The 17029-nt window shown below is 37.4% G+C and overlaps 1 long non-coding RNA gene across 1 annotated transcript; it reads left to right on the top strand.

The window, feature by feature from the left end:
- Positions 1-10132: 10132 nt before the first annotated feature.
- On the top strand, positions 10133-11881 carry LOC311079750. The gene is made up of 3 exons (XR_014605451.1): positions 10133-10300; positions 10541-10650; positions 11520-11881. It is a non-coding gene; the product is annotated as an uncharacterized lncRNA (long non-coding RNA).
- Positions 11882-17029: the final 5148 nt, after the last annotated feature.

Raw genomic sequence — 17029 nt, 5'->3', positions numbered from 1 at the left:
GGGAGAAGTCCTTGTCTTCCGATAGAGTCCAATCCACATGTATTCTTTAAAGTTGGGGAAAGTTAACAGCTCAGCAATTTCCGCCTGGTCATCAATAGTGGCGAGATCAGTGTGTTTCTGTCTGCAGTACGTCTGTGCATCTGACCAGCTCATACTCTCAGGAATAATGTAAAATACACGGGAATTCACAGCGGAGCTCAGAGCTTTGGAGAGACATTAACACGTTAACCCAAAACTTTTTTTTTTATAGTTAGGCTAGTCGTTTTTGTGATATTGAAAATGGTGTTAAGAATTATGAAATTTCAATGGTTTAAAACAATGTGATATCATAAAAACCTTATTTAAAGGGGACCTATTATGCAAAATTCACTTTTTCATGCTGTTTGGACATAAATGTGTATTGGCAGTGTGTGTACACAACCACCCAATAGTGATAAAAATCCACTCACTCCTTTTTTATTAATCCCCATAAATCATCAGCAGTGTCTCCCAACGACCTGTTTTCAGAATGCCGTTTTAGTGACGTCACTAAAGCCACAGGCCCCGCCCACGAGTGTTGACAGACACTGCCGTTTCAACACAGCCCCGCCCTGATCGAGTTCACAGCTGCTGCACTGACGAGAATGTCTTCCAAGCGTTGTAGGTGTTGTGTGGCTGGATGTATTAATCCACATAGCTCTCTCTATTTACTCCCGAAATCTGAAGCAGCCGCTGAAGACGAGGTGGAATTATTTTGTTTTTAAAGAAAATGCTCCCTCAACTCTACCGAAATTCATTTATGTTACGCACTTCTTATACTGTGTTTACTCAGCTCTTACTGTGATTTTCTGGAGTGAAACTGACGCTTCATCTTTTGTGTTATGTACAAAAAACTTTATTAAACTCATCAGTATATGTTTGATCATCATTCGGACCTGGTCCGAAACAGCAGACGTGTAGGCTATTAATAATGGATACATACAAGCAAATGACAAATACGTTATAACCGTAATTAAACTACTAAACAATACTTGTTCCATCTCTATACAGCACTCTGACTCTGTAGGCATTATTGTCCGACTCAAAATGAACACCGTTACTGAGAGTTTCTGATATTATCATCATTCCGTGAGATGATATTGTCCTGAGGGACTGAGCGCGAGTGCCGTGCAGCAGCAGCTTATTTGCATTTAAAGGGCACACACTAAAACAGCGCGTTTTTCTGAGCCCCAAAAAATTACAATTTAAACATGCTGTAAAAAATTATCTGATGGGTCTAAAACTTCACATACACACTCTGGGGACATCAGAGACTTATTTTACATCTTGTGAAAAGTGGCATAATACGGGACCTTTAAAGCTAAAAATAACTATATTGTGATATATTGTTATCGTGAAATAAAATACCTCGTATCTTGTTAGAAGATTTCGTCATATCGCCCACCCCCATCAAGCCCAAGGGTAAATATTTTAAGTCAAAAGGGTTCATTGACAAAAACAAATTGGGAATCCCTGCATAATCCATTATTTAATTTCTTGAAAATCATATTCATACTTATGTAAGATGCAGATTCAATATCATAAACTCACCTGACAACAGCACAAAGATCAAATCAATCCTCATCATGACGACACGCCAACAGATGATCACACTGATGCACAACTGAACTGCTCTTTTCAGGGACGAGAAAGGTTGTGTGGGATCCGTCCACTTTGTAAAGCCTGTGATGCTCTGTTTGGAAACTTTTTACGTGAAGCGCCTGTAGACATTCATATTTTACATTGAAAATAACATTCAAAGAGTGTCAGCAGAGATTTCCATTTCTATGACACCCGCGCTGTGTCTGGCTAATGATAACAGATGAACTTTCCCTGACAACTAATAACCCTTCAGCCACCAAATGCAAAATATGGTAAAAACAAGCCCAGCTAATGACATGTTTGGTTAATTGACCGTCTAGTTTTTTAAATATTTTTCTTTGCTGTGCGAACATTGAGGAAACATATCCTTTTGTTATTTTCCAAACAATATGGGAATGTTACTTTTGAATGTTTTCTGAAACAAGCATTAACATTAAAAAAATGTAAGTGAACATCCAACTAAAACATTTCAGAATTTTTCTTTCCATGAACAATGTAAGGTTTATATGACTTTCTTCTTTCAGCCGAACACAATCAGAGTTATATTAGGTCAGAGGTCATCTAGCATTTTTCGGATATTATCACTAGACATTCTCATCGCCCTAGAATTCTATTTAATACTATTAACTCAATAGTTACAAGTCTATCCAGAAATTGAGGCATCCATTAATAATTGTGAAGAGTTTGTGAAGTTTTTTACTCTGAAAATTGACCACATCAGAGCACAGTTTGCTCATGTTGTTTCTGACACCATACCACTCCACCCTATAACTACAGCTACACTTGATCAATTTCAAGGAGTGTCCTACAATGAGCTATGGGACATTGTTAAACACATGAAAATATCAACAACCCCACACGATCCCATTCCACCACAGATCATCAAGGATGCCTTTGATGTTGTTGGTCCCTCTATTCTAGTTATCCTTAATTCTAGCCTTGCCTCCGGCACTGTTCCCACATATCTTAAGCACACGGTTGTCCAGCCCATGCTAAAGTAACATAATCTAGATGCAAAATGTCACAATAATTCCCGGCCCATATCCAAACTGCTATTTATTTCAAAAATCTTGGAGAAGGTGTTGTTAACGCAGCTGCTCTCATATCTCAATTCCACAGAGACCCTTGAGCCATTTCAGTCCGGGTTCAGAACTCGCCATAGCACAGAGACAGCCCTGCTAAAGGTGACAAATGACCTCTTGCTCATCCTTGACTCAGGTAATAATGCCATCTTAGTCTTGTTGGATCTTAGTGCTGCATTTGACACTGTAGACCATGGTACACTACTAGAGCGTCTTGAACAGTGGGTTGGCATCAAGGGCACTGCTCTAAACTGGTTTATCTCCATCAAAGAACTTACTCAGTTAACATAGGCCAGTATTCTTCATCCCCTGCACCTGTGCTTCATGGTGTCCCCCAGGGATCCATTTTGGGTCCAGTACTCTTCTGCATGCTACATGCTCCCCCTAGGAAAAATTATTAGAAAATTTAATATCGCTTTCCATTTTTATGCAGATGATTCCCAACTGTACATCCCACTAAAATCAAATGTGACAGATGTTTCTATTCATAGTGTGTATTAACAATGTAAATGAATGTTTCACTAATAATCCTTCCTCTGTTTTTATTTACTTCATATTATTTTGTTTAAAAAGACATAGTAATTTAGTTTTGAACTTTTATCAGTATTATTTCGGAAAAAGAGTTGATTAATTGTACTGGCGTCATGACGTCATTTCTGTTCTGCCCGTGCTGCGTCCTCTGTCTGATTTGAGCGTGCTGAGGAGAGGTAAGCAGCTAGCGGTGCTCTTTCAATATAAAGTGTCAAAGTTTTCAGAAGTTGGATTGAGTACATAATGTTTAATTATATTCATGTTAAGAGTGTTAGGAATGTGTTACGAAGTATTTTATGCATGGATGGATTGGATATAATAGTTTTATAGCTGAGTACAGCGGTTTGAGTGTATGTGTGTGCGTCGACTGAATGCGGTGATTTTGGCCGATTAATTAATTTCATCCAGGTATGGCTCACTTTTGTTCATTGTAACAATTTATTAATTGTTGTGACAATTTATTTTCCTTAAATATTGTTTGTAATGTTTTCATCCATTTTATTGTCAATTCGATTATTTACTGTCATTGTGATGTGCTCGGTCTGCTTTGAGCGTGCTGAGGAGAGGAGATCAAATCACAGAAGCAAACATTTCATGCTGTACTCTCTTTATTTCATCCAGCTCTATCTGCATCCAAATATCCACAAAAAATAAACTCTCCAGATCAGCAGCAGATCCAGTCGCCCCGTGTCTTCCTTCAGCTACACAACACAACGCAGATCGTAATAAAAAAAAAAAATAAATAAAAAAAAATAAAAAAAAGCGGAAAACGCGTGCATGCTAGAAATAGAACCGACGCCGTGTTCCAGGAACCGGAGTGTTCTCTGGCTAGAGCGCAGAACAGCGGAGTTTGTATGGACCGAAGTGCATGCCTGAGCTTGTGTTTTGGGTTAAGCTGTTGCTTTGACATTGTGGAAAATAGAATAATAGAAACAAAATGTATTAGCCTTTTTACCCCTTATTATCAATCTAAATTAATCTCGTTTTTAATTTAACTTAATTTCGTTTTTCTTTATTTAAATTTCGTTTTTTCTTTATTTAAATTTCGTATTCCTTTATTTAAATTTCGTTTTTCTTTATTTAAATTTCGTTTTTCTTTATTTAAATTTCGTTTTTCTTTATTTAAAGCTCCAGTATGTAACTTTTGTATGTGACCACAAGAGGGCGCAGTTTCCAACAATAACAAAGGCGAAGCTTGATGACGCTTCAAACCAATATCTAAAAGTAAATTTGAACGAACATTTGCAAGTAATGACTAAATATATTTTTTAACAACATATCCGATTGTATTTAATTGTACTGCCATAATCTCGGTCACCACACGTGATAAAAAGCCTTACCGAAGTACAAAGAGCAATATAACTTTGTTTATAAGTGCTATTATTGACAGTTGCATGTCTTACCTGTCAATAAATACACTCGCGAGAGCAGAGTCTCTGTCAAGTCCAAGATAGTCGCGCAGCTCTCTCCATCTCGAAAACGCCTGCCGATATTTATCCGGGTTTTATTCCTCCGTTTGTCACACAGTCCGTGACTCCGCGTGTATCCGAATATGGACGCTTTCGTTTTGTTGGCACTTCAATGCTCGCCAAAGAGTAATCGTGATCCATAACAGCTATAACCATACAGTCTATGGCAATAACGCTTTAACCACCACTTCCGCATTTGACCGTGATATTCCGGTGTGGTGGGTCATATTTTTTATTTTATTCTTTTTTATTCTTTGTCAGATGTCTTTATTGTTTATTGTGATAAGAAAAAAAAACTCAATAAAGTTGTTGTAAAAAAATAAAATAAAAATCCGGTGTGGTGGAATATCCTATCACATGGTCCACACCGGAAAAAAAGGATAGAGCGGACATTGCGTCACTGAGGCGCGACATTTCTTTTCCGGGACGGCCAGTTATTTAAAATCGGAATTTCTCTGAAATAAAAAATCTTTGGAGACTTTTGAGATATTTTAAGTACACAACTGGAGGAAATATATCACACTGTCCAAGTTATTTTCGGAAATTTTATTACAAAATTCCTACATATTGGAGCTTTAAATTTCGTTTATTCTTTATTTAAATTTCGTTTTCCTTTATTTAAATTTCGTTTTTCTTTATTTAAATTTCTTTCTCTTTATTTAAATCTACCCTTTACTGTGTCAGTAATTTGTTAGTCAGAAAAATATTAGACTAGGCTACCTTAAAAGTATTGCTTAATTTAACAGACCTGTGTGTGTGCATTTTGTATCACTAGTGCAGTGTCCGTTCTCGGAGCATATAAGCCCTACCCGCGTGAGGCGCGCCGCTTCCCGCTCGTGCTGTTCTGTAGTTTACTAAAGTTTATTAATTCTGAACGTGTGGCGTCTCGCGTGTCCATCTATATTGCACCAAATGCGACACTGCACTCCCTTGTGAAGTCGATTGGATGAACGGTTCTCGAAATAATCAAAATGCAAACGGACATACAGACACATAGAGATTCCTGCCTTTATTAGAGAGAATAATATGTTCAGCACCCTCTCTCCGAAGCTTCGAATATTCAATGTTCATTACTACCGAAGCTTCGAAGCTCAAAAAATGATATTCGGACCAGCCCTAATGTGGACCCGGGTGCGCACTGGGGTACCGAACCCGAGACTACCTGGAGGAGGTGGTCTGAGTTCGGTTGCACTCGAACCGTGCCGCGGTTTGCGTGAATGTGAAAGCAACACGGACTCGGTGCACACTTTTTCAGGAAGTAAAGTAACTTGCGTATGCGTTTTAGCTGATTATGATGTATTTAGTTAAATAAACCACATGTAAGGGATGGCAGTGTTGATGATTTACCTTGGATGCGAGCGAGAGTGAGCCTCCAGTGTATTCGCACATAGCATGTTGAATCAGAGCAACAAATCTCTCCTCAAGAGTGCATTTGCAATCAGCAGAAAGTCAACACAGTAAACCAGTGTTGTTCACTCAGCTGTGCATAATAGCTCCAAATTAATAAAAAACATAATATATTGAACCGCGTTCTCTTTTCTATATGTGGCGTGCACGTTTGCGATGACGTAAGATGCACGCAAACGCACCAGGGTTCGATAGAATCAAGTTGAGTGTGAAACCAGACCAACACTGTGGGCAAACGAGCCCAGTGTGAAAGCACGCTTACTGTGAGTAAAAAACTGTAGTAAATCCATGTAGTGCTTGTTTACCAATTAAAAACGGAGATGCCGTTCAAACACAACCAGAATGTGGATTACACAAGATGCTTAAGAAATTTGTTTTGTTGTAGTTAATTATGGCACAAAAATAATAATAGAACATACAGAGAATATCTGTAGCTGATAATTTATGATGTTTTTATTTTGTATTTCTCCTTGTGATTTTATCGTGTTCTGTATTGTCTTCACATGTTAGAGATGATCACATGTTAGGATTGATAAACACCTTAATTTGCTGAACAAGAAATCTGCACCCTGACAAGCAAGTATTGGTTGAAGCAGACACAGTTATTGAGACTCTTAAATCTCAATTTATCATTTTGATTCTTTTGTTGCAAGAATTCAGAATCTACTAATAAATAAAGTGTGACGTAAGTAAAGCATGTGCACTAAAAACACACCGATGTTTAAGAAGCTGTGGAAGTTTGTGGCCTTTTCTTTTCATTGCATTCATTCAGGAGTTGATTTGCTTAAAGATCCAACATCAGCATAATCTTGCAGATGTTAAAAACTGTCTTCTGTGTACATGCTGCATTTCTTCTTGTAGCCTGTAGATGTAAGATGCAAACAGTGTCTTTCTTTATTGTGCTTCAGTTAATAAACATTTTTGCTAATTAGCATCTTGTGGTGTCTAATTCTTTCTAGTTCACAACATAGAAATATGAAGTCCATACCTTGCAGATATAGCGCACACACTGTCCATATTGTTCCTTAAACATCACTCTTTACCAATTAACCATAATCAAACACGCATTAGCACAAACCTGTACCGTCCTGCACTCTCTTGCAGTCAAAAACTTTCCTATTACCAATACACACCTGTTGTCTCGTTGTTACCCAGGTGCCCTTAATATTGTAATGACCTGGCAGTCAGCGCTAGCAGCTGGGTGCATTATGGGTAATTGTTTGTTGGGAGTTGATTTATGCGTTATTAAAGCAAGATGGTTGGGTTTTTGTGTTAGTAAAGTTATGTGTGTTTATGTTTAAGTTAGTTTGAGTGTTCTTGGTTCATTTACTGCTTTGTTATGTAAAAATGTGTTTCTCACCATCATGGAAAGAGATGTGTAAGATGGGGTTTTGCCTGTGCAGTTCTTATTCTGTGTTCTGAATAAATAAATAAATAAAAAAAAGGAGTAAGGTGACAATACTGCCTCCTGCTGGTTTGTGTTGCTGATGCTGCACTCGCAGAGACACTCATGATTGAGCAGTGTATGGGATATGAGTGCTTTTAGCAATTAGCCTAGTAAAAAAAATATAGAGTAGTTTAGCTCGTCAGCTCCCACATTTAATAACTGGCAGTTATTACAATATCAGAACGCCACCCAATGGAGAAATATATAATTTCATTAAAATGCCTCCTACAACTAAATTTTAAAGATGCATAACAGACAGTCTTAAAGTCCACCTGTTGTCAATAATTGTATCCCTTAAAACTCATCTTTGATCAACAAAATGGCATATTGAAACATTATTTCCTTGAAAAAAAAAATTGTTTGCCTTAAAATATTTTGAATGTAACTCGACACCGTTGCCTCATTTAGTATGCGTGGACTTATGAATATGCAAATGAGCCCCGCCTCCACTCACTCACTCTGCTCAGAGATCCACTGGTTGACGATCACACGTTGATCTGATTGGTTACAAGGTACACAGCAAAATCTCCAGTGTTGAAATCCTGGTGTTAAGGACTCTTAAGGTGCGTTCACACCGGACGCGAATAGCGCGTCAGGCGCGAGTGATTTCAATGTTAAGTCAATGCAAAGACGCGTTACGCGCGTAAAAAATTCCTGCGGCGCGAATGAGGCGTTTAGCGCGGCGCGGTAGACGCGAATTCGCCTCATTCGCACGTCAAGTTCGCGCGAATGACGCGAATTGAGCGTCTGGCGCGTTAAGCGCGTTACGCGCGAATGATTTTATTAGTGCTATTTGTGCATTCACGCGTTTGACGCGAATTCGCGTCTGCCGCCCGAGTTGAAAAATCTGAACTTCTGCGTCAATTCGCGCCGCGTTAACCAATCAGGAGCCTGCTTGCATGCTGCTGTCACGTGGTGAAGTGACAGTTTATAATGTTATTTTATGTTTGGCCTCAATAAATTATTTTGTAATATGACTAAAATGCACAATAAAGCAAATAAAAACATAAAACTCGATTTCAATAGAGATACTCATTTTGTATTGAATGCTATATTTATTCCATATCTATTCTAGATTATATGAAACATTATTAATCTAATGTAAAGACAACAAACACAATTTACTGTATAAAAACAAACAAAAATCACAGGACAGGTTTCACTTTTGAAGGCTGGCTCCATTTATTATCAAAACAAAAATAAATCACAGATTAGGTGCGGGCGAGGGTGAACCTCGCGCCGGGCTGTACAGCGCGGGCTCGTCAGGCAGCGACCACTCGAGGCCGAGGCTTATACGGCCTACGCTGTCCTCGTCAGCGTCCTCACCGTTAGGTCCACCAAACCTACCTCCTGAAACCCTCCGGAGGGTTTGGTGGACCCGAGTACAGCGACGATGTCCCCTACGCAGCTGTTTCTGCTCTCCAGAGCATATACGAGCGGTGATTCTCTCGATTAATGCTAATGCTCGATAAACAAAAAAAAGATGGCCGCCAACAGGTTTCGAAACGTTCGCCTCTGACGCGCGTAAATTTCGCTTCAAACTTTTGATTTTACGCGCGTCAATTTCGCTCTTGACGCGCGAATGCACACAAAGTGGTCAAGCGTATAAATAGACGCGGCAGGCGCGAATTTGACGCGCTATTCGCGTCCGGTGTGAACGCACAGTTAGAGTAAAGAGTTAAATTTCTGGTGTTGAATTTCAAGGGATTAACTCTGCTAGTGTAAACCGCACCCTCTGGCTGGTGTAAATATGTAGAGTTACTAAATGTACACCAAGAGAGTGTTATTAGTTACATCCGGGACATTTACGCGCTGGGCGCGACGAAACGACCTGAAACTTTTTTCACAGACGCCATTTTCTTTGACTCGCGATGCAAGGCATACGAGGAGGGAAAACGCAGATATGAAGTGTTTTATCGCATTTATATGTGCATTTTATAACATTTTATTACATTATATTGTTTTATTACAATATGTATGTGCTGTGAACGGCTAAACCGGTCTCAGAAAGGCATTTTTATTGACGCGCGATGCGGAGCAGACCAGGATGAGGTTGCTTTTAAACAGAGAAACGACGAAAGTAAGTGTTTTATCTAATTTACAATATGTATTTTACAACATAATGATTTATAGAGAAATTTAAATGCTCTTAAACGAGCCGAAATCTTTCTCAAAGGCGACATATTTGATTCAATACGGAGCTGACGACGAGAAGGTTTGCTTGTAACGTTAACAGGGAAAACACCCAAAGTAAGTGTTTTTAACCTAATTTACAACATGTATTTCATGGCATTATAATGTTTTATAACGATATTTATGTGATGTGCGCGCCTAAACCTTTCTCACAGACTAACGTTATGCCCTGCATCTTCTTTGACTCGTGACGCAGTGCAGACGCGGAGTTTGCTTTTAACGGTGAAAACACAGAGTAAGTGTTTTAACTCATTTACAATATGTATTTTATAATGTTATTTTGTTTTATGACAATATTTGTGATGTGCAAATATCATAATGTATTTATCCTCAAACTATCTACTTTCATTTTTACTGAAAAACAAATTTTCTTAGAATGTGTAAGTAATTATTTAAGATTATGTTTATGAAAATGTATTTATCAGATTAAATTTTGGTTGATGTTTGGATATGCTTTCATGTTTAAATGTATTGATTTTGTTATTTGTGTTTGCTAGGAGCATTTCCATGCTGCACCATGAGGCTAACCAGGCTGTACAGACTAGAACCTGGTGAGGGTCAGATTTTACAGATAACTGAGATAATCATGTGCATAAACATTAAAAAAAAAATTATAGCTTTGTTGCTATTTGGTATAACTAGATTTTTGTGTTTCATAACAGTCATTTTGAATTTGTCCAGTCAAATTACTTTACAAAAGTTACTTTTCCTTTTCCTTAAATAAAATTAGTTTTCAAACCAATTGTTTTCATGATTTGACAGGTAGATGTTTTCTTGCTTTTTAATTTTAGACTCTACTAACTGGGAAATCTCTGCCCATCACCTGCCTTCAACATCACAAAGCCACAAGAAGGGAACGAAGATTCTTCCGTCAGCTGACTATTTAGAGCGATTTCTTAAGGTGCGTGTCTAAATTTATTCCTAAAGGGTTAGTTCACCTACAAATGGAAATTATGTCATTACTTACCCTCATCTCGTTCCAAACATGTAAGACTTTCTTTCATCTTCACAACACAAATGAGGATATTTTTAATGTAATCTGAGAGGTTTCTGTCCCTCCATTGACAGTCCACGCAAATACCACGTTCAAGCCCCAGAAAGGTGTAAAGGTACATCATTAAAGTACTCCATGCGACTCCAGTGGTTTAACATACATTTTATTAAACTATGCAAGTGCTGTGTTTGCAGCAACAAAACATTTACCACTTAATTTATAAAATATTAATTTCCAACATGCGTTCATGAGAACATTACGAGTTGTGCATGTTGTTGATGTGAAAGCAGATGTTGTTAAGTGAGCGTGCATCGAAGATTAATAATTTTTTGTTGTCTTTTCGTGAAAACAAAGCACTCTTGTTGCTTCATAAAAAAAAATTATGTTAAACCACTGGAGTCACATGGATTACTTATGATTTCCTTTATACCTTTCTGTGGCTTTGGAAGTGATAGTTGAATAGGCTGTCGATGAAGGGACAGAAATCTCTTAGATTTTATAAAAAATAAAAAAAGTGTTTTCCAAAGATGAGCAAAACTCTTACTGGTTTGGAACAACATAAGGGTGAATAATTAATGACAGAATTTACATTTTTGGATGAATTAAGTCTTTAATTTACTTGGAAATCAGTAAATTCAAGTCTTAATCTAACCAAAATAGTTTCTTGTTTGAGTCACGAAAGTCTAAGATGGTTGAACTTTTTCCACCATAAACTTGCTGTATTTATAAAACACAAATTGTATTGATTGTAATTGGTCTGGTTTTGTGTTGTCTAGGGAACCAGCACTCCAGGATTTTTCGAGAAAGTTGGATCTGCACAGCCTTTCCTGCTCTGTGAAACAACTATGCACTGAACTGTACTGTTAGCAACTGGACACAACTGATCCACTCATATCCTGCAACTGTTCTTCATCTGTTGAATGTTGTTGCTGTACTGTTGCAAAGTCGAAGGTATTGACTCAACTTCTCTGACACAGGACTTACATTCACTGACATGTACAGGACTTGAAGTATTACAGAGATACAGACCATTTGATGAGCAGCTTTCACATAATTGTGATGACAAATGCCTATATTTTGCTTTCATTTATTTTAAGGTAACCTATGATGTAAAGGGACTTGTTCGTTAATAAAAACTAGTTTGATAAAATAATTGTTTGCATTTTGCCCTTTTTTAACTTTACATTGAACAGAATTCTACTATGATCCCAGACTAAGGTTACATTTTAACTTTCTGGATTGTTTTGATGTGCATTCAATGTTATCAATAGGTTAAATACTTTGCTTTTATTTCTGGAAAGATTCCTTTTGTTAAAAAGCATTTAACACTCCCGAAATGTATAAATGACTCCCTCCATTTTGGAGTTAAAATAACACTTTTGAAAGTGTGAAATATACACATTACTCACGGAATACATTTTAACAAAGTGTTCAAATGTACTCCATGAGTAATGTATACATTTCACTTTCAAAAGCATTATATTAACTCCAAAATGGAGGGAGTCATTTATACATTTCGGGAGTGTTAAATTTGACTCAATTTGAGTTAAATGTACACTGGCTTTTTTGCTGTGTACCCTAATAAAGTGTGTTTGTGACATTTTCTGCCATTTGTCTTTAGTAGGATTGGAAGCAGCTCTAGAGGTAGCCTATTGGTATTAACACTCAATAATGTTATTGCTGAACAGTATTTTAACACTTAATGTCGTTGTATTCACACTACACTGGTGTTGGTGTAAAATAAAAAGTATTACTCAATAACACTGTAATTTAACACTAACACTAGTGTGGTGTAAAAACAACAATGTTAAGTGTTGAATAGTGCTAACTTTTAACAATATACAGTGTTGAATTAACAGAAAATTAGCATTAAAAAATTAACACTTTCAAAAGTGTAAATGTAACACTGTGTAGTGTGGACACATATACACACTTTGCTGGTGTTAAATTTGACACTGTAGGTGTTGATTTAACACTGGGGATTTTGCTGTGTAGTTTGTGACGTCAGAAACACCAGCGATTTCAAAGCGTGTTTTTGAGACTGTCTTTGGTTCACTGCAGTTTTAAGGAGAAAATACTCAGCAATGGTGTCGACTTATGAATTTACACATGGTTTGTCTTATTAAAGCTTATTAAAAACACCACATAAACATATAAACAACATTACAATCTGGATTTTCACTCCTACTTTAAATTGCAGTGGAATAAAACGTTGTTTCTGTAAATGGCAGCTTTACAATTCTCTAAAAACATTTTATGTTTCATCACTACTTACAGGACAGGTGTTAACCTACAGGTGTCATGTCTTGCTTTCCAATTTACATTTACATTTATCTTTTAGGTCAGAACAAGACTCAACTAACAATGCAAACACATTCAAAGTGTGGCTAAACCATCAGTGTAAGATGCAAGGATGATTTATTGTTATACAAAACATACAAATCCTATTTTTGCAGCTTTACAGAAGTGCACATATGACAGAGAGCAGCTACCCAGCTAACAAAAGCATATGCTAACAACGTTTTATTAATGCAAGCTAAAAAACGTTATTTCTGAATGTTCTGTTAAAGTTCAAAACATCCAGTTTTTTTAATGTTTTAAAAGTGTTTTTTCTTGGTTACGCGGACATTACATTTCATCATAACGCAAACAGGAACGTTACTTTTGAATGGACGTTCTGAAACAAGTATTATCATTTAAAAAATGTTAGACAAACATCAAACTAAACGTTTAAATTGTGTTTTTGTGCTTTATACATTATAAAAGACCAGCTAACTTTGAACAAACGTTCTGTTAACGTTACTGGAAGAAGGTTTGTTCATAACTTTCTCAGCCAGAACATTTACCACTAAAATGAGACGGTCAGTTCCTGATTCAGCTGCAGGGCGTCTTAGAAACTTCATTCTTCTGATACCGTATTCTCTGAAAGACATTTTCACCATCTCCAGAAATCAGTTTCCACGACAGTTTGGCTTCTTCTGTCAGTCCTTTCTCTTTCAGCATCTGCTCTATCTGAAGAACACAGACCTTTATCACACAAGGCTCTTGGTAAGTCATTAATATATCTTCAATGTTCAGTGTATTGAACTAACCTTCATTAAAATCTCTTTCTTCACTTCAGGATCATTCAAATTCAAATTTGGACTTGATTTCACCTCCAATCTCACGATCTGTCTCTTCATCTCTGTGAGAGAAACACACATGAAGAAGTTCTCAGGCTAATAAAGAAGTTAAAATAAGTGGCAATGACAAGCAGCTGTCTAAGAAAAATGTAAATTTCCTTAAAACACTTTACAGTAAGGTCTCATTTGTTCAGATTAGTTCACTGTATTAGTTCATCTGAACTAACAATGAACATTACTTGTACAGCATTTACCATGTTAATTTCTAACATTTACTAATAAGGCAACACTCTGTTAACATAAGTTAATTCAGTGTTTCCCAACCATTGTGCCGTGACAGGCTGTCAGGTGTGCCGTGGAGAATTATCAAATACAGAAAAAAGAAAACAATAAATAAAAATAAATGCTACAAATATCAATATATCGTTCCAGTCAGGCGGAAACCTTGTATCTCTATACTTGGTCATTTTTGTTTTATTTTATTTTTAAAAAATCAATCCTATGAGCAGTTAAGTTAAATTGCAAACAACTCACCATAGCAGATAAATGGCCTTTTTTCCAGACACTCCCTGTCGTACCAGGATCCATCAGAATATATGAGGACACAAAGCTGGTTGCCACCATCTTCGTTCGGCTGTCCGCTACTCCAAAATCTGAACTCGGATTTGCTCTGATCGGACCAGATCCAGGGAGAAGTCACTGTCTTCCGATAGAGTCCAATCCACATGACTTCTTTAAAGTTGGGGAAAGTTAACAGCTCAGCAAGTTCCGCCTGGTCATCAATAGTGGCGAGATCAGTGTGTTTCTGTCTGCAGTACGTCTGTGCATCTGACCAGCTCATTCTCTCAGGAATAATGTAAAAAACACGGGAATTCACAGCGGAGCTCAGAGCTGTGGAGAGACATTAACCCGTTAACCCAAAACAGTTTTTTTTTTTTTTATAGTTAGGCTAGTCGTTTTTGTGATATTGAAAATGGTGATAAGAATTATGAAATTTCAATGGTTTAAAACAATGTGATATTATAAAAACCTTATTTAAAGCAAAAATAACTATATTGTGATATATTGTTATCGTGAAATAAAATAACTCGTATCTTGTTATAAGATTTCGTCATATCGCCCACCCCCATCAAGCCCAAGGGTAAATAGTTTAAGTCAAAAGGGTTCATCTGACAAAAACAAATTGGGAATCCCTGCATAACCCATTATTTAATTTCTTGAAAATCATATTCATACTCATGTAAGATGCAGATTCAATATCATAAACTCACCTGACAACAGCACAAAGATCAAATCAATCCTCATCATGACGACACGCCAACAGATGATCACACTGATGCACAACTGAGCTGCTCTTTTCAGGGACGAGAAAGGTTGTGTGGGATCCGTCCACTTTGTAAAGCCTGTGATGCTCTGTTTGGAAACTTTTTACGTGAAGCGCCTGTAGACATTCATATTTTACATTGAAAATAACATTCAAAGAGTGTCAGCAGAGATTTCCATTTCTATGACACCCGCGCTGTGTCTGGCTAATGATAACAGATGAACTTTCCCTGACAACTAATAACCCTTCAGCCACCAAATGCAAAATATGGTAAAAACAAGCCCAGCTAATGACATGTTTGGTTAACTGACCGTCTAGTTTTTTAAATATTTTTCTTTGCTGTGCGAACATTGAGGAAACATATCCTTTTGTTATTTTCCAAACAATATGGGAATGTTACTTTTGAATGTTTTCTGAAACAAGCATTAACATTAAAAAAATGTAAGTGAACATCCAACTAAAACATTTCAGAATTTTGCTTTCCACGAACAATGTAAGGTTTATATGACTTTCTTCTTTCAGCCGAACACAATCAGAGTTATATTAGGTCAGAGGTCATCTAGCATTTTTCGGATATTATCACTAGACATTCTCATTTAATTCTATTTAATACTATTAACTCAATAGTTACAAGTCTATCCAGAAATTGAGGCATCCATTAATAATTGTGAAGAGTTTGTGAAGTTTTTTACTGAAAATTGACCACATCAGAGCACAGTTTGCTCATGTTGTTTCTGACACCATACCACTCCACCCTATAACTACAGCTACACTTGATCAATTTCAAGGAGTGTCCTACAATGAGCTATGGGACATTGTTAAACACATGAAAATATCAACAACCCCACACGATCCCATTCCACCACAGATCATCAAGGATGCCTTTGATGTTGTTGGTCCCTCTATTCTAGTTATCCTTAATTCTAGCCTTGCCTCCGGCACTGTTCCCACATATCTTAAGCACACGGTTGTCCAGCCCATGCTAAAGAAACATAATCTAGATGCAAAATGTCACAATAATTTCCGGCCCATATCCAAACTGCTATTTATTTCAAAAATCTTGGAGAAGGTGTTGTTAACGCAGCTGCTCTCATATCTCAATTCCACAGAGACCCTTGAGCCATTTCAGTCCGGGTTCAGAACTCGCCATAGCACAGAGACAGCCCTGCTAAAGGTGACAAATGACCTCTTGCTCACCCTTGACCCAGGTAATAATGCCATCTTAGTCTTGTTGGATCTTAGTGCTGCATTTGACACTGTAGACCATGGTACACTACTAGAGCGTCTTGAACAGTGGGTTGGCATCAAGGGCACTGCTCTAAACTGGTTTATCTCCATCAAAGAACTTACTCAGTTAACATAGGCCAGTATTCTTCATCCCCTGCACCTGTGCTTCATGGTGTCCCCCAGGGATCCATTTTGGGTCCAGTACTCTTCTGCCTCTACATGCTCCCCCTAGGAAAAATTATTAGAAAATTGAATATCGCTTTCCATTTTTATGCAGATGATTCCCAACTGTACATCCCACTAAAATCAAGCAACTCAATGCAACCTCTTTTAGACTGCTTAAAAGAAATCAAAATCTGGATGAGTAATAATTTTCTTCAGTTCAACGAAACCAAAACTGAAGTTATCATCTTTGGCCCCTCAAGATCCAAAACTACCAAAACTATTGTAATTCTCTATACTTTGGTCTCCCTCTGACTCTAGTGACATGGCTTCAGATGGTTCAAAACGCAACGGCCAGACTGCTCACAAACACAAAAAAAACGTGAACATATTACACCCGTCCTAGCCTCCTTGCACTGGCTTCCTGTCCAGTCTAGGATACAATTTAAAA

The sequence above is a fragment of the Abramis brama genome (genome assembly GCF_963993115.1).
Source record: "Abramis brama genome assembly, chromosome: 3".
Classification (NCBI taxonomy): Eukaryota; Metazoa; Chordata; class Actinopteri; order Cypriniformes; family Leuciscidae; genus Abramis; species Abramis brama.
The sequence above is the reverse complement of the archived record's forward strand: the minus strand, read 5'-3'. Positions and strand labels throughout refer to the sequence as shown.